Source organism: Cupressus sempervirens, chromosome 10, assembly GCF_028749045.1.
Source record: "Cupressus sempervirens isolate cs-2001-9-10 chromosome 10, ASM2874904v1, whole genome shotgun sequence".
Classification (NCBI taxonomy): domain Eukaryota; kingdom Viridiplantae; phylum Streptophyta; class Pinopsida; order Cupressales; family Cupressaceae; genus Cupressus; species Cupressus sempervirens.
Window position 1 is genome coordinate 519,961,488 of NC_143127.1, and position 26,528 is coordinate 519,988,015.

Here is a 26,528-nt window from a genome sequence, read left to right on the forward strand (position 1 = left end):
AGCCTAATATATATACATACACATATATACAATATATATATATATATATATATATATGTTATGAATCTCATCAAATAAATATAGAAATGATTTAATAATCTTGAAATTAGAGGAAGTTTATATATGAAGGAGTTGATACGATTATTATTATGCATATATGTTCAAAGAATAAGTAGTTTCTCTTAGTTTTGTAATTCGTTACGTACTATAGGAGCTATGTGCCTTGATCTTTTCCTCCAAGAATGTTATTGCAAGAAGAGAGAGAATGAGACTCAGAGGGAGCCTAGCATTTCATTAAAGGCAACCTTGAAAAAGAGGGAGCAGACAGAGGATGTGATTCAATCAACCTTCGATGATCTCAGTCTTTTTGATTTAGAGGAAGTAAACCATGTTGAGACGAATTCTCCAGTAATCAATAAATTGTAGCAGTCAAGAGGACCGTGATTCGTGAATATACCTCGTAGCTATGTGATATTTATGGGCTTATCCCCTGTGTACATCATGAGGAAGTGACGACTTCCAAATGATATCACTTGTATTTGCAGAAGTTACTATAAGTTGACGATCTTACAATAACTTGTATTATGAGATCAAACAAATTGAGTATCTGGTGATTGTCTTGCATCTCAACATTTTGGAAGGCCAGAGTACTTGGTGAAAATCATTGACATCCTGGGAGGTCAATACTCTTAATATCAGATGTGATATCAATAACTTTTGAGTAGTTGGTGAATATCATTGATATTCTAGGAGGCCAATACTCTTTTTATCAAATGTGATATCAAAACCTTTTGAGTACTTGGTGAATATCATTGATATACTAGGATGCCAATACTCTTGATATCAAATGTGATATCAAACCTTATTTGGGTACTTGGTGAATATCATATGTTGATACTCTAGAAGCCCAATACTCATGATATCGAATGCGATATCAAATGGTGGAAATCTTTTGAGATATCAAATGAGATATTGTTATTTGTAATATTACGTTGAAATAATATTTATTCTTATGTGTTTATCCTTCTAAGGTAAGGAGTGTTGATGTTTAATAGCTTTAGTCGGATAAACCTATATCTAATTATATACGAGATATAATTTATGTATGTGTATGTGTGTGTGTGTCCTTTATATTGAGATATGAGTTCATTGATATATGAGAAAAATTTATATATATATATATATATATATATAATTTGTTATTATTATTAATTATCTGATTAATGAATAGACATGTCCAGTGAAGGGACATGTCTATTCATGCCCTATTCTCCATATATATAAATCTAAGAGGATGTTGCATTTGGAACACACATACCTAATAAGACAGTGCTTAATACATTTGCAGCAGATCAGAAAACCCAACACTTACCTACCCATAGTATGTGTTTCATTCTCTTCGATGGAGTATCCTTCATGCAATTAACTTTATAATGTTACTTTTCTTATCGCCAATATCAGCTCTTCCAAGTTCAATGCTGCTCTCCTCCAAAAACCAGATTTGACCTCAATGTTTGTGCCAATCCTTGTATCATATTCTCAAGGTCAAAAGTCATAGTTTTGAAATAGAGACCACTTGATTCGAACCCCCTTCACTACCAGTTCTATCCTTACCTAACTTGAAAAGCATGAACACATATTATCATGCACAAGAAAACACTGACAGTTCATTTTTAAAAAAATTAAATTTACTTCACAATCAAAAAATGTGTCTTTCTAGCTCCACAATCCACATGAAAAACTTAGAATACATTGTGATGGAGCTCTAATTTTTATGCTTTCGATTGTGCACATTTTCATTATGGACCAGCACTTATATTTCATCTAGTTTGTGATCTGTTACATGAAAGGGCGGGCTGCCTATGACAACATGAAGACATGTTGACCTGTTAATCACAATTGTTGAGTCTGTCTCATTCAGGAGGTCCCTTATTTGATGTCAACCTTACCAAATGGAGTATATGTGTATCAGCAGCAAGGGCAGTGGACAAGGTAGATAGAGAAAACAGAGATTGATGCAACAATGAACAAAAGATGATTATGCGTGATGAATTGTGCAGGGATATGTCATAACAGGTGTCAAAGACCACACAAATGTTGTTCTCGGCAAATAAATATATGATATAGCATTTGAAATAGTATCTTGTATGAAGAGATATGTACAAGCAAATTGAATGTGGAAATGATAATCATATATAAACATCAGCACACCCTGATCACCCTTGGATTTGGAAAGCATAAAGGCAAAAAAGAGGTATGGTATAGACCAGTCATCAGATATCCAGAGATATGAAAAATCCCAAAACTGTAGATCAAAGACATCAAGGACTACACAATATTATAAGCAAGCTATGGCTATGAGCAATGACAGTTACCTATTGATAGAAGGAAAACATGAAGCGGAAACTAGTGTGATAAAACAAACAGACAATGTTGTGAATCCTTTAAATGATGTTGGAATGCTTATTGTTACTACAAACCATAATTTGTTTTTGCAAGAAAAAGTTTCTCAGATTTTGATAAAAGTTGCAGGGCCTTCTCTGTGCATTGCAATCATCGGAGCAATAGGGTGTACAGCTTGGTTCAGTGCTTCTGTTATCTTTCTCTCCTCCGCTATGGAAACAGAACTTTTGTGCAGTACATGGGCGCGCATCAAGCAAAGAGAATTTCTTCTTTGAAGCGTATAAGCAATGGGTGGACATGTTTTAAAAAGTACTTTAGAAGATTTGAAGTAATTAAATGAAATGGATCTATTAGATTTGCACAACACTTAAAAATATACACAGGGGACAAGAATATTTATGCCTATTATATATTGAAATCGCCACCAGAAGAGATTATTATTTGCAGACCACTCTAAAGCTTGGGTGTCTAAATCTACTGTGACAAGTGTTGGAGACTATTTCACAAAACACAATATTGTCGTCTCAAATGAAATTTGGCGATTAAGAGTGACTTGTAGTTTGAGTAATATTCACAAGCCCAATAATTGTGTTCAACTATTTATCACGAGATAAATGAGAGGAAATATTTTAATATGGATTACAAAGGCTATTGCTCGAAATAAATATTTCAAACTTTTCATCTGAGAAGAATAGAGATTACTGCGTGCCATATATAATGTCTACAACAGATCTCATCCAACACGGGTGGGAAAGCGAAAAATATGCAATTCAGATTATAATTTCTTTGAGGACCTATTCGTTGTTTATGATTCGGAAGGAGCTAAGCTTGCCCGGGCATTTCAAAACATCGCTTCTACTCATTAGGGAAGATTGTGCTCTGCAGAAAATATCACCAGGATATATTTTTGTATAGCCGGAGACAATGAAGGATTTGCAATGATGTTATCAGCATGAGATTCCATCTATTCTCCTTGTTGTGCATACTGCATATCCCATTCTGAAGTTTGGTATCCATTCGGAAATGACTCTGGTAGTTGTTGCATTTGGTATTATTCTATTAGTGTGGGAGATATATCAGAGTATAACAATGCTGATATAAAAGCTGTCAGAATTGTGTCACGAAGTGCTGGGTTGTAAGTTGCCACTGTAACGTCAAATATACATGACTTTACCCTCTCAAGAGATGCATGTTACAGTTGTAGAGTTTTGCTATGTGCAGAGTCACAAACTACGGAATAGCAATGAACTTGTGCGTGCGTGACCAAACGTTCCTTTCATATTAAGCGAAAATATTAAATAACACTAGATTCAGTTTCTTCCTCTCTCAAAACATAAATAGAGAAGGATTTGTGGATGTCGGCGGTAACAAATAATTATGTTACCTCCAATAGCCGTCAAAGATTGTTCTTCATCCATGAATAATAGCATTTACAGATCTTTATAAACAATTTTCCTAATGTATAGTGTGTCTATTGCAGGGTCATGAGCATACACACAAGAGAAAAAGGAAGTCAAGAGCTTGTATGATGGGTGACGAAGAGGGGGTCTATGTGGATGATATGACTGAGTATTGCAGAATATAGCCTGCGGATTGCTGTCTGGTAGCTTGGAATCATACAGAAAAAGCACCCACAGGAATCAGAGAGATTGCGTCCAATATTTTAAGCCACGGGAAAGATGTAACCACCAGTTATAATTCAAATCATATTAAAAATTAAATATGGATTAGTTTTTAATGAAGAGGTGCAAGGTTTGGAATATAACCAATCCCTTTTCATTCTCTATAAATATATGATATCAAATATCAGACAGAACAACCATTCATTCTTATTCTAAAAAATTATGTGCATTCCTGAAGCATACCAGTTATTATAATTCCTTTTCTAGAAGAGATTGAAGTTGAACTAAGCTCTTGGAGATTGAAATTATTGCACATACATTTCAATATTGCACGATATACGATTGTGTTGGGTGGAGCATCTGCATTTGAGTGTCTTCAACACAAATTTTTCTGCAATATAATCAATAAGATTTTTATGTGTTGTAGAGTTAAATATTATATAGTTCGTCCTTTGTAATCTTTTTTCTTTTCTATTAATAATTTATTATTGGGATAAGTGGATCAAATTATTTGCTGCTATTTAAACCCGACAAACATAAATATTGTGGAATATTGTAATTGTTTCCTCATTTGTATCTATTTTGTCCTTTTAAAGGTTAAAACATTATAGGCTGGTTTTAATACGCATAAAAAGAGATAATTTGACACATCTTGATAATTGAATTGTTCAAAGATTTGATATTCATAACATCATAAAGTTGTATGTGTAAACATATAATATTGACTCTATCACCCTTTTTAAATTTCAGCACTGATCATTAACTCGCTCATATTTCTTAATCTTTTTGCTGGCAATTTTCTAATCTTTTTATTTTAAGGGTTTAATATCTATTTGTTTTCGTAATTCACTTTTAATCTTATTTCAGCATTTCACAACTTTATTAAAGTAATTGTAATTCGAAGATTAATACTCATCATTCGCAATCCAGAAGTTTCCTTGAAATCTTTCCATCTAGGGAAGTTGTCTTTGTGTAAAAATTATCTGCTATAAACATCTTGGATTCAGATTTGTTATCTAGGATCGGGTGTACAGGCCTTGGTTTTGCAAAACCAAGAGTGCAGAGGACCTAGATCGAATTGATCGATCCTGTCAAGTTGGCCACAACCGATTAGATATCCCAGCATCGAGCAGGCAAGGCTCGTAGGATTCTAATCAACGGTTTTGATAACCAACACATTGATTACTTGTCATTTTCAAAAGCTAACCTAGTTTAATGCAATGAGGCTATTGAAACCATAATAACCTCAAAAGAGTAGGAAAATAATGCTATCTTAAACTATATAACATGACAGCAAAGAAGCAATCCTTGCAAATCAATCCATCAATGTGAATTCTTTACCTCAACATTCCAAGAGTTTGTCCAAGCTCACTACACATTCTTCTACAACATGTTGAAGGACAATTTTACCACAATGCTACTCAAACAACAAAGGTTAAGGCTGCAGATGGCAATATTTGAGAATTTTTCACTCATCACCCTGTCACTAATCTCTTATTTCCATCTTTGACCTTCAAACTTATGTAATTGCAGCTGTATCTATTTCTTAAAATTCTGTCATATATATAATACATTTATTTCCTTGGACTTTTCTACTATATACCTTATTCCATCATGTTACTTTCAACAGCTAGTTTGATTAATTTTATGTAATGTCCCAGTAAAAATAGAATAGTTGTTAATATTAAAATTAAATAAATAATTAATAATTATATTGTGCATGCATAATATAATATATTATTATATAATATAAGAGAATATGATATATTGTATATGAAATTATTATTATTATTAATCAATGACAATATATCATCATTGTAATATATATCAATAAAATAATATATAATAATACCAAAAACATGTTTCATATCTATTCCTGATATAAATCGAAGTAATTGAGAGTCAATGGAGTTTTCTTCAACAGTTAGTTATATAACTATTAGTGCCCATAAATAGACGAGATAGCTTTTGAATAGGTGCTAAGCCAACAAGGATATATATTTCATGATTAAAGAAACAACAATAGTAGTTACCGCTAAAGGAGTTATTGTAAGAGATTAACATAAAAATAATAATATGACTACTAATGAAATAATGCCATAGGGAAAAAGACATGTACCCTAGCATCGTGTCTCTCCAATCAAAAAGATATATGAAGGAGAATAGAACTTAAGACAAGGACAAATTATTGCATTCAAGTCCATTGTATTATAAGGAACAAATCTAACTATACTAGAGAGGAATTGAACACATGGGAAAATAGGTACCAAAAACAAATACAAACACGGGGTCAGGAAATAGGAGACCAGTCAGCAATCAACTGAGTAGAAGTTTTAACACCCATGGCAAATTATTATCACTGTGACCACATTCCAATGCAATACTATGACAATCGAAGTTTTTGTCATAGTTACGGGACTTAGAGTCGTCTCTAACTCGAAAAGTCAAAATCTGACTCGGACTTCGACTCGGCAAATGGACTCGACAAGGACTGGAGAATCGAAAAATCCACGAAATTCAAAGATTTTTAAGGATTTAAAGGTTTTTCATGCATCATTTAGTCAATTAACATCAAATACAAAATAATTGAGATAAATAGAAGCTACTTAACACTCATACACAATTTTGCATAAATCACATAAGTATAACAACGAATCTCTGAAGGAAAAAAACTAAATAACATAATATAAAGTTAAACATAGTGTCACTGTCAAATGTCTACAATATATGAAATCCATGGAATCAAAAGTTGAAAACATATATCAAAATATCAGCTAGAGTGTAGAAGACTAAAGTTCATAGTAGCCTACGGCCTCCTATGAATACACCTAAGATGAGTCATTGAAGACTCAGATATTGAGAAGTATATTTGTTACAGCTTATGTGCGCATTGTAGACAACAACAAGGCTCTCAAGTATGTCTATCAATTTTCTTGGTGAAACACAACCTTTGACAGTAAAAGTTTTAATAACAATTATAGTTGGGTTACAAATTTTTGCCACGCAAATGATCAAGGACATAGCCAACAACACATATAAACATAAGTCTAAAAGTTTATGACTTTATATACAACACTAGAGAGTTCTAACATTCATATACACGAAGTCTAGAAAAAAGAAAAAGAAAAACTCATATACATCATTATAGAATTCTAACAGAAATATATGTAAATCTGAAAATATCTGTACAGCATTACTGAACCCTACAATGCTAAAAGCGACTTCTTCATAATGAAACCTAGAGAATAACCAATATTGGCAATGAGCCCCACAACATCATTTTTAGAATTAATATACACTGAAAAACACCTTCCAAAAATCTCTATCTTTAGAAAAGAAAATAGAAAAAAACAAATTCAGGAGAGTCCTGGACTCGAGACTCAGCAAGTCCCTGGACTCTGCCAGGACTCGGTCGAGTCCGAGTCCAAAGGCTATTTTCCTCAGAGAGGCCGCCTCTACCTCGGACTCGCAAAGTCCTGCTCGGACTCGTAGAGTCCCAGAATACTGGTTTTTATTGATCAGCAGATAACATTCACAGCCTATCCCATAAGCATGACCTATCCTTAAACAGTCATCAATCTTGAAACGGAGATTGTTTGATAGTGTCTCATACATACAGAGAATCCCACTTCAGACCTTGGATATTCAAGAGCAGCAACCCTTGAATTTTGGGACACAAAACTACTAGTTTTATTTGGCATTCATCGATACATGTATCCTGATAAAATTTGATCAAGCCAAATAAGCTACAACAAATAAGAGACTGACTAACTCAATGTGTATTGCTGCCTCACAAAATATCAGACAGGTAGAGAGGTAAAGGGATTAGTCACATAAATTACAACACAGCATCCGGAGTTTCAACAATCTAAGTCCTGCCAATCGAAGTAATCAGTCCCATAGCTGTAAGACCTTATACAAAGGGAACGTCACAAATCCATACATAGCTATCTAATAAGTCTATTCCTTATTACATTATGATCAATATAAGTTCAACACGATTCCTTTTAGATCAATACTAATTAAACACAGTTATTATCCAGATGAGTTGAGATAAACAACCTCCTGGGTATTCAAATTTACCTCTGCTCCATCAGACTTTACTGTTCATAATCATTTGGAATATTAACTCAATCTTGGATGATCAAGGTATTAAAATTTTGAACCAGAAATAAGATAGATAACTTTACACAATCAGTTATCCTGGGAAAAATCCTCTACACAGGGAAACAACCCAGCCCCAACAAATCCAAATTTATATAGATGAAACAAAATTGATTATAATACCAATTTCGATTGTGATCTCAATATCACTTTGAATAAGAGAGAGAAGCCTAGGAAACTCTCAATTGATAGCAATAATTGAATACTCTTGAATTGGAACAAAAAAAAATGCAAGATACCTATCTCGACCTGAGAAAACATACTCAAAGATCAAATTCCTGCTACCAAACGAAAAGGGAAAACACCGATAATAAGTATGTAGAAATCTCTGAATAATGAATTGGAATGGACCACTGAGAAAAACCAGACATACCCAATGGAGATGGTAAAAAGAATATATATAAGTTCAAACTAAAGTCGAACGCCTTTCCTTTCTTGACGGGTGACCATGAATGAAACAACGAATATAATCACCATTCGCAATACTTAATTTTGTCTCATACATTATATGACACATGTTCGATGCCAACGATCATGCATTACCAAGATTACAATTAGGTCTTCAACTGACCGAATATGATTGAGGTTGTCTTCAACCACTGCTAAATTCAAGTTAACATGATGACACCTAGCATGCTTGGATTACATAAATGAAACCAAATACAAGCTCTCAATAAAATTAGTATATATATATACACAATTTATAAATCATAGTACACAGAATTTCATATGAGGCTAATAAATTTAACATGCTAAACACAATATGTATAATTGTGAAAGAATCACACAAAAAAAATGAAATTTATTCATGCTCAATAATCATGGAAATGCTCAACATGAAAATTTTGTAAGACTCACATCTAAGCCTTTAATCACAAATTCTCTCAACGTGAACAGCCATGGAATCTCTCCACATGACATCCAACTCCCATCACGAAATCTATCAACGTGATGACATCATAGAATCTCTCAACATGATGTTCACTATCACATAGTGAAAGAGCTATCATAGCTGATATTACAATATTATTAGTTCACACACTAATATAGTCCTAGATAGAGCTACAAAATTGAGATTTAGCTCCATTTAAGTCTAAAGATTGACCATACCTAGCTTATCTCTATAAAAAGAAAATTACACCTTTGAAAGAGGCTTGGTAAGAATATCAGCAGTCTGATCATCAGTGCTTATATATTTCAGCTCTACATCCTTTCGGTGTACCATGTCCCTTAGTGATACTTAATTTTTATACGCTTTGACTTATCATGGAAGACTGGATTCATAGAAATCTTTATACAACTTTGATTATCACAGAAAATTGTAGTAGAATCAAAAGAAGTTCCAAATAATCCACTGAGAAGTTTACGAAGCCACACAGTGTAATGTTCCGTTGTCAAATCTCCTCTAAAAATTGGCTTGATAGTGTACGGATCTAAGATTTTTTTGGCAACCTAACCAAGTGACCGTACTATGCACGAGGGAAGAAGTTGGCCGTAAGTCTTTTTCATTTTGTTTTCTATCGAGCCTTTGCTTGATTTTTAAAGCCTTTATTGTCCGCTCTTTGCTTTTGAGTTTGCATTTGTTGGTTTTTTGTCATTTGGTTTTGCTCATGTCATGCCTTTTGCTTTTCCCTTCGATTCCTCTAACCGAGAGCTCAATTGGAGTTGTCAGTCAAGAGATATGCTTGTTTTAGTGCCTCAAAAGTGGACCTTTTTGGTGCAATAGCAAGAATTAAAAATATGATGCTATATTTTCAATTTGACTTTCACTTTTTGATAAATATAACTTATATTCACCTTTTGTTATGTTTTTAAATTACTTTAACTTTAAATTTTTAACTTAAAGTGACTATAGTGCACTTTCTGTTATAATTTTAAGTTGAGTTACTTTTTAATTTTTCACTTAAAGTAACTATATAACTATATAGTTCCAGTTTAATTTTTGGTTTTTAAATCAAATGCTTATTTAAATGTTACTTTTTAAATGATGTTTATATGTTATATTTTTAAATAAGATAAATAAATATTGTTTATGGCCCATTTTGTAACATTTTTATAATTTTAAGTGAATTAAATGACTTAATGTCTTCAAAAGTGGACATTTTATATGCAATTAAATGTAAAATCCATCAAAAGTGGACATTTTACATGTCATTGCATATAAAATTCATTTTGGTGGACCTTTTTGATGTCATTACATCAAAAGTCTATCATAAATGGAAATTTTTGATGCTACTGCATCAAAAGTAAAGTTTTTATGCTTTTACATCAAAAAAAGTGAGATGCATTTTTAAACATGTATCCTCCTCCAAAAGGTCCAATTTTGCTTATGTGTATATTTTAAAGCATGCAATAGCACCCAAAAAGTGCGATTTTGATGAGATGCATATTTTAAAACATGCAAGTGACCCAAAAAGGTCCAATTTTGACCAAAAACATGTTTCAATATATGCAATAACACTCAAAAACTCTGATTTTGAAGAACATGTTTTTGCCCTCCAAAAACCCGATTTTGATCATAAGTAGAGATTTTCTCAATGGATTTGCATGAGATTTCTTCTATTGGAGGTGTTTTTGATTGGCAATGAATTTTCTTACTTTCAAAATGGATTCAACAAGCGAAAAAATATTTTTGGACGCTCCCACCTAGGGCATGTTTTTGGAGAAATCAGCAAATAAATCCATTTTTGCTCCATGTTTTGGCTCCAAAGCAAATCGATTTGGCTTCTTCTTGGGATTGCATTACATATTGATGCACATTTTGGTGTTTAAACACCAAAACGTTTTGATCTTGCATCATGGAGAAACACATTTTTTGTAAAAAAATGTCCCAAGCATGTCTTCTTCAAAATGTTGGATTTTGGAGTGTTTTTAGGGCACGTTTTGGCATCTTGTACCAACTACTCCTTGATTGTTGCCTTCTCGCATTCGAATCTGTGGAAGTTTCAAAGATTTAAACATTTTTGAAAAAAAATTTAAACATTGGAGCATCTTTTTCCTTCATTTTTGGCACATGTAAGTGGACTCTTTCTTTCTTGCTTTTAATTCATGCTTATCTTGCTAATTTTATACATGTAATTGCTTGATAATTGTCACTTGTTGAAATCTTTGCCATGGAAAGTGCATTTTTCTTTTAAAAATGAAGTTTTTGTTCTTTTTCATGTTTTTAGTTCTTCCCCAAGTCCCAATTTCGAATTTGTGTGTTGAAGTGCATTGCATCTTAGCATATTTGAGTCACTTTTCAAAGGTACATTTTTTTCTTTTGTGTTTTGTGCTTTGTGCTTCCTTGCCGTTTCACTTGAAAAAATTGCAAGTTCTTTCCCAAGAACTTGTTCTTGCTTCACTTCATGCGAAAACATCATCATGTTCCACTTTTTGTTTTCATGTCACAACACCTCATCTCTCGCTCAACAAATGTGATTACATGTTTTCCATCTCATTCACCATCTGCACATACATGTAATCTCATTTTCCATTTCCATTTTCACTCATCTCACTTTTTGCAACCATTCGCACAACACGATTACACAAAATGTCTTACATGTAATTGCATCCAAAAGGTTCGATTTTGATTAGGAGTCACATTTTGAAAAGTCAAAAAGATGTCATTTTCATCACCCATGTACTTTGACTTCCCCCTTTTCACCAAAAGTGACTATAAAACTCATTGTCCATCTTTCATTTTCCATTTCCATCCCTCCATATGCATTTGCGCCTCCATGAGCAAATACATTTTTTCGCCTCTTTCCATGCTTTCCATCTCATCCTCCATTCGCACTTACATGTGGAGTGCATCTTTCACCTGCATTCGCATCTCATCTCACCTTCCATCTCTCGTTATATGTTGCATTTGCATGTATTTTTTTTCATGCAATAATACTTTCAAAACACTAAGTCACTTTTGAAATCAGCAATTTTTATTTGCATGCATTCCCATGCATTTCACCATCACACATTCTCATTTCATTCCATCTTCCATATTTTCACTTTCATATCATTTCATTCCGCATTCTGTTCATTTCATTCCGCACTCCATTGCATATGCATATGCTTTCTCTTTAAAGTCACTTTGTCGGATTTGTGAAATCTCCAATCCATTTTCCAATCTTCACTACTGATCTAGAATCCACTTGTATGGAGATTCCTTCTGATGATGTATTTGTGTTTTGGGATTTTTGTGTTGCAGCACAAGCACAAGAAATGTCCTCGCCATCAAAATCCAAAGGTAAAATGAAATATCAATATGATAAAGAATTGGCTCGTGCAACTCCTTTATCAATCATATCTATTTTGGATAATGTGATGGACACAAAGATTGGTCATGTGGACGTGGTTGATTTTCTACAAAGAATTGAAGCTCCACCTGGTCAAGAAATGAAGCATATCAAGAGAAGCAACATTCACCTAGTGTCTACATTTCCTTTGGCGGCCATAGAACCTGAATTCATTCTCAAATGTACATGGCCGTTTACTCCAAAGATGAAGACTATCAAAGACGCTGACGGCAAGGTTATTATTAGCCTTGATCTTGAGGTCATTGAACAAATCTTCAAGGTTCCACATAAAGCAAAATGTGCAGATTTGACCAAAGAATCATCTTTGGCATGCTGAAATGGGCAAACAAGTGATTATTAGAAGTATGTCAACCTTTATTGATTAGACAATAAGAGAAGTAACTTCTCCAGATGGCCAAAGACTATTTATCAGTCTAACTTTAAACAAGAATGTAAGGATCTCACCATCCTTCTCAGCAGAATTTGTGGCCTTAAAATTCTACTCATTTCGAGCCATGGATCTATAAATTCATGTTTCAAATCATCAAAAATAAAGAACACATCTTTTTGGGAGAGCTCATCAGCACTGCACTTTTCCAGCAGATAGGCAACGTGGGAACTTCAGCGCCCTTCTACATGAATTCTTACCTTGTTTCCATTGTTGTTGCCATGGGATCTTTCTTTAGTCTTTCTACCAAGGGAGATCATCTTCAGGTTCCTGTTTGGGATTACTATGACCAAATCACTTTGGCAAATAGTAAATTCCATTACAGAAGAGTCCAAGATGCCTTCTTTGGGAATTTTCGGTACTTGTTCAATAAACATTTATCTATCAAAAAAGTATCTAATGCAACATGGGAGAAGGTGAACCAATATGGCTATATTTTTATTCAGTTTTCAACTTTCACATATTTGAGAATTGGATATTTCAAAGGTGAATTATGCAGAGGCCTGGTTCCGACATTACCTCAACTAAATCTTTGGCTATTGGCAATTTTTCGATCATTTATGTGCCTAAAGCAAAGAACATAGAAGCAAAGTTGCAATTGATCACTTTGAAGAAGTTCAAGGCCAGATTTGATTTTGACTACCAAGAAATGAACTCTCAAATGAAAAAATCCTACACTCATGTTCATCGCATCGAGGACATTTGGACTGATATGAGGACAAAACTTGACATCATGAAGATGGACTACTGCAGATTAACCCAGCAGCAGATAATTGATCTTAACATGTTGGAAATCCCTTCATATTTCCAAGTTGAAGATGATGACCACATCCTTGATCTGGAGTTTCATCAAGCCAACTTTGATAAGAAGTGTCATTTTCCTTTATAGTGGCAACAAAAGGAAGGTACATCTATCATGGACAGGTTTCATTCCATCTTGGTAAACACCAATAAATGGTTGAAAAGTAAAGGCATTAAAAGAGTAAATCCTAAGATGAGTTTGGATTGTGGAAGTTTTGGTCCTCTTGGCAGGAAGTCACAATTAGGAATCATAGGGAAAGATGGTGCCTCGTCTTCTGATGTTGGTTCCCTCAAATCCAAATTGAAGGACGGAAAGGGAGCTAATTCATCTCAAATTCCTAAACCAATTCAAGAATCAGTGGAAGTATTAGAAGGGGAATTGGAAATAGAATCTAATAAAGGAGATTTAGATGATGAAGGGGAAATCATGATCAATGCCCTGAAGTAGATGACGATGACGATATGGATTCATTCTCCACTATTTTCACTCCTTTCATTCCAATCTCAGAGGTTAAAACCATGGCTCTTCTTATTTCCTCTACTGCTCCTCGCATCCCTACACATAGACAATATGAACATTTAGCAAATGTGTTTGAGAATTTTCTGACTCTTACCAATGGTCAAATTTGCCAACTTGATACATCTTTGACAGGGTTTGAGCTTTTCATGATGGAGTCTTCTCAGCATGTTCCTATGCCTTTAGTTGTGCAAACTGAATCTTGCTCTATTACAATAGAAATGCAATCAGAATCAATGCCAATAATCTCCACTGTATCTGCTTCTGCAAATGAAGGTTTCGGCCTATTTGCATGGTTGAGAAAAATAACAAAGAGGAGAAAAGTGGTTGTTCCTCCAGACAACCTTCCTGTTAAGAAGACCAAATCCAAATCTTTGAAAGATGATTGTTTCCAAGATTTTGTTTGATTCTGATAAAACCAAATTTGTTGAAGTTGTTGAACCCTTGGTAGATAAACCTGTCGAGGGACTTACTTATTCTGATTACAAGTTTCCTAAGGTTGAAATCGGAAAGCAATCAAGTTTGAGTTGTTAACAAGATGCTCAAGATGCATTGCCTAATGTATCAAAGAGCAATCATGAGCTTTGGGAAAAGAAAAATCAACTGAAACAGGAAATCTCTTGTCTAAATGAGATCATTCAGAAACAATATTCTCAGAGTCTTGTTGTTATGTCTCAAACATCTAAGGAGAGAAAGCTGATTGAAGCCGCTAAGTCTTGGATACAGGAAATCAATTCTAAACGAGTTTGAGCTATCACGGAGACATTTGCAGTTCTTAGGCATGTCAAAGAGATGAATGAAATGGAGCGAAACTTAATCTCTTCTCTGACTCAAGGAGCAGATAACTTGAAGGAAATCCTTGATGATTGGGATGAAATGGTGAAGTTTGATCTGGATGCCTTAGTCTCATGTGACATTCTTCTGTCATGGGAAATGTTCTTCAAATTTCAAGGTCTCATTGGTTACAAAGAGGAGGCATTGAGGAAGCTGATCACAAAGTTGCAGGTGGCCTTTGGAGATTGTCAAGCAGTTGAAACAAGTGTTACTTGTGATTTAGAATAGATAGGATGTCGTGTTATTGATGACTCTAGCAATCTTATTGCAGCAAAGAGAGTAAACTCAGAATATACAACTAGGATCAATGCTGATGTAGATTCTGAAGACTTTGGTTTACACACGATAAACAAGTTTGTCTTGTATAAATCCTTGACAAAACACTTGTTAGATACTATAGCAGAAAATTCCAAAGTTGTGCAATTAGCATATACAAATACAGTGAGAGTAGAAGTCATATTGAAGACCATGGAAATTGTTGATCTTCCCATAGTGCGTGACATCATCTTCAAATTCAAAGCACTAATAAACAATCTTTAAGATTGTTGTTTTATTTTTATTTCATGTTAGTAGTTGTAAAGGATGCATTACATGAAAAAGTGTACTTACATGTAATGCAAGTTACATGTTGTAAAAGGATGTAATGAGAGTTGCATGTGTAGTTGCATGTAACCCTTTATTTTCTCCCGTAGTTAGACTAGGTCAAAGTTGGTTGAGTTTCTCCCACTTTTTCCTCCACTTTTTTCTCAACTTCTATGCCTATATAAAGGAGTGCCCCCTCATTGTAAAATCATCATTATGTTTATGCAAGAGAGCTCTGGAGAAATTGTGCAAGCAGAACTTTGTTTGTGCAAGCAGAACTTTGTTTGTGCAAGCAGAACTTTGTTTGTGCAAACACTATTTTGAGAGAAAGTGAATACAAAGGAGCATTTGAGACTTAATTTTGATTAAGTGAGATTGTTACTTGCATGAGTTATAAGCTTTGTCTATAATTCATTTTAAGTTATCTTTGATTCATGTTATCTTGTGTTCTTGATAATTGTATCTCATGAATTGAATATAAAAAAGTTAAGAAGCAATTGGAGCCAGAGCTTTGACTAGGAGCAATTGTAGAAGTGTATAGCTAGAAGCTTTGTCTATGGCTTATATCTTTTTCTTAATTTGCAAAATAGTTTAAGTTATTCTTACTTTTAGGAGCCTTTGTACCCTAATTGTAGAACTTTTCCATATAGAAGTACGATCAGACTTAGAGCCAAACTAGTACATTTTCAGTTAGCCTTTGAGTTAGTGAAGGTTTATCGGTATCACTATTTCCAACTCTTCATAGAAGTGTAGGTAGAGATTCACCCTGCCCATTACTCGCCCCATGACTAAGCGGATTCTTTTTTGAAAGATAAGAAGAAAGGATATTGGTAACACCCATTCTATAAAATCTCTAGAGTTCTTGCTTACCTTGTGTTGATCCAAGGAACAATGAGAAGGGGGAGCCTTCCCTTTAAGGTAGGAGAGACTCTACCTCACACGTTGTGATTGGTCATCCTATTTTGCAACTAGATTTTACCTAAAACTGTAAGTTGCAAAATATCCACCCAACAAAACGAAAAGGGCAAAACACTAATAATAAGTATGGAGAAGTCCCTAATTCATGAATTGGAATGGATCGCTGAGAAAAACCAGACATACCCAATGGAGACAGTGAAAAGAATATATATAAGCTCAGACTAAACTCGAACGCATTTCCTTGCTTGACAGGTGATCATGAATGAAACAACAATGCCATTAAAGTAACTGAAGATGTTGATAATAAAGTGATGACCATTTCAAAAATATTTCTTGCGTAACCTATATGAAGGTACAAACAAAGATTATTAAACAATGAATTTCCACATATTATATTCACCGTTCACAATACTTAATTTTGTCTCATACATTATATGAGACGTTCAATGCCAACAATCATGCGTTACCAAGATTACAATCAAGTCTTCAACTGACCGAATATGATTGAGGTCGTCTTCAAGCCAATGTTAAATTCAAGTTAACATGATGACACCTAAAATGCTTGGATTACATAAATGAAACCAAATACAAGCTCTACAATAGGTTTGTGTGTGTGTGTGTGTGTATATATATATATGCAATTTATAAATCATAGTGCATAGAATTTCATGAGGCTAACAAATTTAACACAATGCAACCTCTATTATATGGTAGTTATAACATCATCAAGAATCATATGTAATGTCCCCGTTTTTAGCAAGTTCCTGCAGTTGGCCAAGTCAATTCACCATCGCTACCCTCGTGAGCTGATAATAGGATTTGAAGATCTTAGTTGTGTGGTTATAGGCTTTTCAACAACCTATGGTGTGTTTTGGCTCCGTTTGAGGGACTTACTATTTATAGTAAGTCAATCTATTGGTTCTGATGAGCTCAGTTGAGCAAGAGGATTTGGAGGATGCTCTTAGTTTTTATTTCGAGCTTCCGATTTGGGCTTCAAGAATCTTGGAGGGAGCGTCTATTTATGATAAGTCACCCTATCAAGTTCATTCATCGTATCTCATCATCAAGATCACTTTGGTGTTGTTAGGTTTTGATTCTAATACTTCTTCAGTTTTTTTCGCAAGACGGGTGAATTATTATTATTCATCTAAATACGTTGACGTTGCTATTTTTGTTAGTGTTATTGGTTGGTCACCTCAATATCATAGCTCATTGCAATCGAGACAAATTTTTAAATCATGGGAACAAGAAACAATGGCTTACATGTCAAAATTTTAAGTTATAGTGGAAAAGGTCATTTTCGGAGCCAAAAGCAATTAATAAATTATTTTATAATGGCACTTTATTATGTTTTAATGTTGTGTGTGGAAAGCTTCTTAAGTGAAGTTCATTTGAGAAATTTTATGCCATTTGGAGATTATAAATATGAGCCCATTTGATGTGTAAAGCATCCGATTGATTATTTTATTTTGTTGCCTTCAAAGAGTTTCTGAGTTTGCCGATTTCTTTGCCCCTGCTAAAGTATAAGGGTTTGGAATTAAGAAGTGCTTGGTAATTCAGAGTTGAGGTATTGTGAATTAATTATGAGAATTGTCCTAATTAAATTATAGTATTTCCCGACTGTTATGTATTGTACCTAGCAATTTCATTGTGGCTAGAGAATTTGTGATTTGGAATGCCATTATTGTCTACAGTTTGGCGTGGTTAAAAAAGAATGTATTATGACTTCTGTCCCTATATTTGGCAACAATTTCAAATTTTGTGAAAGGCTGGAATCAATTATTAGGAGGCAGCAATCAGGTTTTAGAGCACTTGCGATTATAAGCGAAGAGCATGTATTTCTGAATCTGTGAGTAAATTAGATTATTTCTTGAGAGCTACAATCCATATTCCATCTGTTACAAGTCAATTTCTAGGTTCATTATTACATTCTTGTAAATTTTCAGAAGTCAATTTTTAAATTGGATATTGGTAGCATTGCCATCAATTATAGAATTACTTATGAACTGATTAGTGGTGTTCATTTGTCCAAATTGATAAAAACTTAATCAATTAAAATTGTGAGCAGCTGGCTATATTTATTGAGTGATAATAATTTGCCTGCCAAATATTTGACAAAATATTAAACTGTTGATTAGCAAAAGCAGTTTCCTACCAGCCTACAGGACTTGGGCTTAGTTTTTATTTTGTTCGGTGCTGACTTTGAAGATTTTCAGATCTGATTACTAGAGTGGCCAGCACTTCTTTTTCTCCAGCTATGGAAAGACATAGGACTGGCAGTTTTAGAAATCGATGGAGTAATGAGCAAGTTAGCATAAAAATGAATGTTTTGCAGGAGAGTATGGAGAAACTTAAGCTTCATCAACAGAGGCTGGCAGAGAGCTTGTCGGATCCAATGACAATTGAGAGGGCAACGAGGTATATGGTTTTCGCCTTTAGAAGGCCAACATCGAGGTTGCAGGGAAGGAAGCTTGAGTTTTCTCCAACAAATGTCCATGACGTTGATGTACCTATATTTAGTACCACACCTGCTAGCCCCATCCACAGTGTTGATGATGGATTCATTTCACAGAGATCAGTAGATGTGTCAATACTCTTGATGGATAGCAACATTGAGCTTCAACAGGTTGAGGCTCCCAACGTAGTCGCTGTGGTTAGTTTAGAGGCAATTGATGATTTAGTTGCCACTAACTTTTCAAACTCACCGAAGGAGGGAGTTGTTATTGGTGATTTATATGTCAGCTACTGTAGTATTCCTCCAGTACAGGAGGCAGTTGCTTCCTTAGGTGGGATCGAGGCACGTATGGAGTTACCCAACTATGATGTTGGTGATATAGGCATTACAACAAAGTCAGGAGATCTGGATGCAAATGGTATGGACACATCTAATGATACTATGAGTTGCACCGGGTATGATATATCCCTTATTAAATATTGGGTGATGACTCTAAGGAGGTTTTTGATGAGTCCCAAGATCGATGTTTACATGATCTTACGTTTGAGGTGGAAGCTGAGACATGCAAAGAGATTGATATTGCGAGGGCTTCCATTTCTTCAAATGAGGAGTTGTGCAAAGGTGATGGTACACATTTGAGTGATCTTGTGGTGGGCAGTTTTGATTCAGTTTCCTATCACAGTGCAGTTAGTGAGACAAAGAGATTGCATAGGAATCAGGAGTTACAAAGACATCATGTGACCAGTTAGCTAAAGGTGAGTGATAGTGACATTTCTTCAGCTCTTGGGCATCATGATGTTGTTTGTCAGATGCTAGCTACATCTGGTTGAGGTGCTCCTATGTCTGATGAGAACGGTGATAGTACTCTTTCTCTAACAGAGGTTCATATGCTTCAAAAGACTATCAGGATCTTGAAGCATAATTACTCGCAACTAATTGTTGACCGGGATTACCTTCTGGAGTGGGGTAGCACCTATCATGAGACATTGTTAGAGAAAGAGGAGGTGGTGGAGCTCACCCAAGAGCTTGAGGTGACTATGGACTCTATTCAGTGTATTTGGTGGGCTCTTCAAGAGTCACAGTCACGATTAGATGAGGTGACCATGGAGTTTGAGCATGTTCAAACCACACCCACCCCAGATCTAGTTCAGTTGCATACTATAGTTGGTGGTGAGTTTGCTTCTACAGTTGGGGATGATGGACATGATGATGTGGCCAACACATCTGTCCAGGATATGGGTGCAGTAGATACGAATGAGATGAGAGTATTAGGGGAGTTGGGCTCTCATGCTAATTTGGTTCCTTTTGCTGGAAGCGAATCTATTTCTTCATCTCATACAGCTAATAGCAGTGGACAATTGGCAGTCCACATTTTCAGAGGGATCAGCTGTGGGTCACAGGGGAGCAAGTAGATGCTTCCACATAATTTCTACTGCACAGAGTCCTTCATGGAGTATCTATTGGAGAGTTCAAATGTGAGGGAGGATTCATACAGAGTATTTGAGGGTACTCTCATCCAAGGCTCTCGTGCTATTCAGAGGTTGGTGAGAAAGATTGTAGAGACCATAGTAATGAGAATCGACTAAAAATCGCGTGAATCGGCGATTCACCGATCAGATTCACCCTAGGCAAAAAAAAAATTAATCGAAAATCGCCATAGCCGATTTTTCCTGGGTGAATCGCATGAATCGCTGATATTGGCGATTCATGCAAAAATCGCATGAATCGGCTCAAAAAATCGCTAGGAAATCGGCCGCGGCATGTCAAGTATGGAGTTGGAAATTTTAAAAAAATAACTTGTTTTTTTTACTTTCCTTTTGACCTATTCTCTTTGTTATAACTCTAAAGGGCCTTCTATTTGTTAAGCATGAGTAGAAGAGAGGAAAAGTGAGAGAGAAGAAGGGAAAAGAAAAGCCATAGGTTTTTAACCGACAAGAAGGAAGAGCACAAAAGAGATCAGCAGGCCATTTGGGGAGCCCATCAATTGCATTGAGATCGTTAAGGAGCCAATATCAACACTCCTCAACTCATTTGCAAGAGGTAAGTGCTCATTTTTTTTTTACATGTTAGTGTATTATGCATTTTTTTGTTAAATTTTTAGTGTATTATGCATTTTTTGTTAAGTTTCTATAGTTTTCAAGATTTTTAGTGTAACTCTTGAATGTTCTTTATTTTTACTAAGTTGCAAACTAGGGTTTGTTGTTTTGTAGTTTTTATTAGCTTCAAACTTTGATATTTAACATAAAAAAAATTATTGCAGCAGCCTTTGCTCTCATTTTTCGCAAATTTGCAATGGGTAAAAAAGATGAATGTTGAAAATATAATGAAGAGTTTCCTGGAAGAACCAAATATCAAACAAAATGTATGTTTTGTAAAGAAAAAATAACTTCCAGGGGTATTTATAGATTGAAATTCCACATTGTTGGTATACCTGGACACGATGTTACAGTTTGCACTCACCAAACTCCTGAGGCAAAACGCACTTGCTTAATGGCATTAGAAAAAATTGAAAAAGACAAAGCAAATAAGAAAATGCAAGTTGAAGGGTTAAGGGGTATTCGCTCCCATGTTCCCGCATCCGCAGGCGCATCCACATCTGCATCTGCATCAACGTCCGCATCCGTAGGTTGTGTTGGAGAGGGTTCTTCTAGGCCTCCTTTTTATCCTAGTTCTTCTGCTCGTGCTAGTGCTAGTGCTAGTCGATCACATATTGAGACAGAGTCCCACACCAATCTGTTGCAGCCTAGAGTGCAAAAAAACAAAATGGATAGTTACTTTGTGCCCCGCACTACTCCTGGTTCCCAACCCACGCTTGAGGGCATGGGTTTGAACAAGGAGATTCATGATGCTACCAAAAAGGAGATATGCAAATTTTGGTACTTTTGCAACATTCCATTTATTGCAGCCAGGTAATTGATTCTTTTTTATTTGTTTTCTTTAAAGTTAAAATTAAAAGTAAAAGTAAAACTTTAATTATATCTACTTGTTTTATAATTTGAGTTTTTGACATGTAAATTTTTATTTGTGACAGGGCTCCTTATTGGCAGAATATGATAGATGCAGTTGCTATTTGTGGTCTGGGGTTTAAAGCCCCAATTGAGGCTGAGTTGAGTGGATAACTCTTGGATGAGATGGTAGAGGACATGAGAGTTGACCTCGAGGAGAACCGAAAGGAGTGGATTGCAAAGGGTTGCACCATCATAACTAATGGTTGGACAGATATGAGGAATAGAACACTCCTCAATTTTCTTGTATCCTGTGGAGGTGATTGATCATTCTACTTTCCTACATACATAATTGTAAATTTTGATTTGTTGAATGCTAATTTGTTGATGATCTATTTAATATTATAATTCGTTGTTTTGTTACTTGTAGGATATACCATGTTCATCAAATACATTGATGATTCCACACATGTTAAAAATGCTACATACTTATGTGAGGCTATTGATGAAGTCATAGCAGAGGTGGGGGAACAAAATGTGATCCAAGTGGTGACGGATAATGCAACAAGTTATGTTGCTGCAGGTAAACTTTTAACTTTTCAAGTTTTGAAAATAAATTTATTTGAATTTTGAAATTTGAATTTCTAATTGACTTAAAATTGTTGTAGGTAAACTTTTGATGGAGAGGCACCCCACCATATTTTGGTCCGCTTGTGCGGCACACTGCATTGACCTCATGTTGGAGGAAATTGGCAAACTTGAGTTTGTCAAGTCATGTGTGGAAAGGGCAAAAAACATATGCAATTTCATTTATAATCATTCACTTGTCCTTAGCACAATGAGGAAGTACACAAGAGGCAAGGAGTTAGCTCGCCCAGGTATCACGAGGTTTGCCTCGAATTTCATCACCTTGCAGTCCTTGTTGACATCAAGGGATGGATTGAGGAGCATGTTTGTTGGGCAGGAGTGGATTTGCTATTCCTATGCTACGACCACTGTAGGGTTAGATGTGGTGGATTGCATATTTGATGAGGATGGTTTTTGGGAACCAGCTAGAGAAATCCTTAAGGTAAATTTATTGCAATTTAACATTTAGTATTTCACTTTTACTTTAAGTTATATTATTTTATATTTAGGTTTTGACTCAAATTTTTCATTTTACTTTATATGTAGGTCACTCAGCCCCTTGTAGCTTTGCTATGAACTGCTGATGGGGAGAAGCCCTCCATGGGCTACATTTATGAGGGCATGGATAGGGCCAAGGAGGCCATCAGAGCCCAATATGCAGGAGTGCACGAGAGGTATGGCCCTATTTGGGACATCATCGATAGGAGATGGCAGAATCAGCTCCATCGACCTATCCATGCAACAGCTTACTATCTGAATCCGGCAATTCGTTTCCGTCTTGAGTTCAAGGCGGATGCGGAGGTTCTCACTGGCTTATACATAGTGATTCAGAGGTTGAGTAGCGATGAAAATAGCGCTGCTACGATTGTTGAGCTAGACCAGTTCAATAATAAAGAGGGGCCACTTTTCTCTAGCAGGATGGCCATAAATGCTCAGACAACACTATAGCCAAGTAAAAATTAAATAATCTATTCAATGTTCATGAATCTAGATTCTCAACTTAAAGTTGATTATATAATGCATTAATTTTAGAGTTGTAATTTGTAAATGAGACTAATTGTTTTTGTTTTTCCTTATTTCAGATAGATGGTGGCAAATGTTTGGGGCCACAACCGCAAACCTTCAAAAAATTGCCATCCGTATTCTAAATCAGCCGAGCAGCGCTTCTAGATGTGAGCGCAATTGGTCCATGTTCGAGCACATCCACTCGAAGAGGGGAAACAGGTTGACAGTGCAGAGGTTGAATGATCTTGTCTTTGTTCATTACAACCTTCGTCTTAGGATCAGATAGATTTTGGGCGCTGACTCCTCTCTGATCATTCTGGAGGAGATTTATCCAAAATCAGAGTGGATCACAGAGACCGTGGAACCAGTCTTCACTAAGGAAGACCGTGAGTGGGTTGACCAGGTGGATTTAGAGGCTAAGGCTGTGGCCATGGCAGAGGAGGTAGCTAGAGCACGTTCAGGCATTGGTAGACGCACATGCACACGCACAGACGCAGGCCCTAGCGACATTGTTCGTGAGCCCATTGCCCATACAGGGGACATGGCTCGGCGGTCCTCTAAGACCTACCTTAGACGCCTTTCTCATAGGCAAACTGGATACTCAGAGGCTGAGGTTGAGGCTGCAGCAGAGCTAGAGGATGATGATGAGGATGATGAGGCTTGAGCTGGAGCCTTGTTTTTATATTTTGTTTACACTGTATACATATTGATAGTGATACTAAATCACTGATAAACATACATTTCAAACTTTCATGGATCTTCATCTTAGATTTATACATACATTTATGATTTGATGTCTTATAGATCTTCATGATTTCATCTTACATACATTCTATGATTTGAATCATTACGATCATTTGATTTTTATTTACTTTAGCTAGCCTACAATTTACATTTTAGTACATAATGATAACATAGTTACGTATGTGATGGATTTTATGTTTCATGTTTATGTTTGTTAAGTTTTAACTTCTCTTTGATGATGTTGTAGCGTGTTTAAGTTATATTCAATAAAGGGTGCATGAAATAAGTCTTAAATTGTTAAAATCTCTACATTTAAAGGGTTTTTTCAAATTTGTCGATTCATCACTGATTCACCCCTGATTCAAGATTCCATTCAGCCGTGCCGATTCCGATTCTCGTTACTATGGTAGAGACTCTGTCTACTATGCTTCCCCATAGAGACTTTGAGGTTAGGTTTGCTCAAAGGGTTGCATAGGATCCTGCCTGACCAATAGTTTGGAGTCAAAGATTGGAACCTTCTTTTGATTCCCAAATTGATGATGATGAGCCCTTGACAGAGGTTGGGAGTTTTTATCGACATTACACTGTGAGTGCTCATCATTTTTCTTTTGACCCACAGGTAGAGGATTTGGTTTCACGTCAGTGTGGGTTGACTCCAGTTTCATGCCATCCATTATGGGATGGGTTAGCACCATCTTTTGCAGATGGGATTGATAACTACAAATTAGACCCCTTGCAGTATCTACGCACCTAAGACAATTTGGCAAAAGTTGGAGTTGGTGGTAGTGTTTCGGGTACCTATGGTTGTTACTATCTCCACAGTGCAATTGGGCGTGACTATCAGTTTGATGGGGACAGGTGTGGACAAAGTTGGTATTTCAGTTAGGTTGAGTTTCAACGAGTTGTTGCCTTCATCAGTACCTTGGGTCAATTTTCAGATGAGTCTAATGTTGATGTTTGTTATTTGGGTGTTGGTGCTACAGGAGTTTTTTGTACACAGCATGGATAGTACGCAGTTCTACCTTTGGGATCCAAGTGGATTGTGATATTCATTTTGCTCCAGAATTGCTTGGGGACAAGCAATCTTAGGGAGGGAGGACTGTAATGTCCCCATTTTTAGCAGGTTCCTGCAGTTGGCCAAGTCAGTTCACCATTGCGACCCTCGTGAGCTGACAGTAGGATTTGAGGGTCTTAGTTGTGTGGTTATAGGCTTTCCAATAGCCTATGGTGTGTTTTGGCTCCGTTTGAGGGATAGTAAATCAATATGTTGGTTCCAATGAGCTCAGTTGAGTCAAAGGAGTTGGAGGATGCTCTCTGTTTTTATTCCAGGCTTTCGGTTTGGGTTCCAAGAATCTTGGAGGCAGCATCTATTTATAGTAAGTCACCCCGTCAGGTTCATTCATCGTATTTCATCATCAGGATCACTTTGGTGTTGTCAGATCTCGATTCTAATGCTCCTTCAATTGTTTTCACAAGACGGGTGAATTATTATTATTATTCATCTAAATATGTTGAGGTTGTTATTTTTGTTAGTGTTATTGGCTGGTCACCTCAGTATCATAGCTCCTTGGAACCGGGATGAAAAGTTTTAAATCATGGGAACAAGAAACAATGGCCTTACATGTCAGAATTTGAAGTTATGGTGGAAAAGGTCATTTTTAGAGCTGAAAGCAATTAATCAATTATTTTATAATGGCACTTTATTATGTTTTAATGTTGTATGTGGGAAGCTTCTTAAGTGAAGTTCATTTGGGAAACTTTGTGTCATTTGGCGATAATAAATATGATCCCATTTGATGAGTAAAGCATCCGATTGATTATTTTCTTTTGTTACCTGCAAAGAGTTTCTAAATTTGCCAATTTCTTTGCCCTTGTTGAAGTATAAGGGTTTGGAATTAAGAAGTCCCTGGTAATTCACAGCTGAGGTATTGTGAATTAATTCTAAGAATTGTCCTAATTAGTTTATAGTATTTCCTAACTGTTATGTACTATACCTAGGAATTTCATTGTGGCTGGAAAATTTGTGATTTGGAATGCCATTATTGTCTACTGTTTGGCGTGGTTAAAGAAGAATGTATTGTGGCTGTCATCCTTGTATTTGGCAGCGATTTCAGACTTTTTGGAAGGCTGCAATCAATTATTGGGGGGCAGCAACCAGGTTTTAGAGCACTTGTAATTATAAGCGAGGA

General features: G+C 35.7%; 1 protein-coding gene across 2 annotated transcripts in view; it reads right to left on the bottom strand.

Annotated features, from left to right (window-relative positions):
• The window catches only part of LOC149534933 (Protein kinase superfamily protein), a 267,162-nt gene that overhangs the window by 175,944 nt on the left and 64,690 nt on the right, over positions 1–26,528 (bottom strand). The window lies entirely within an intron of this gene.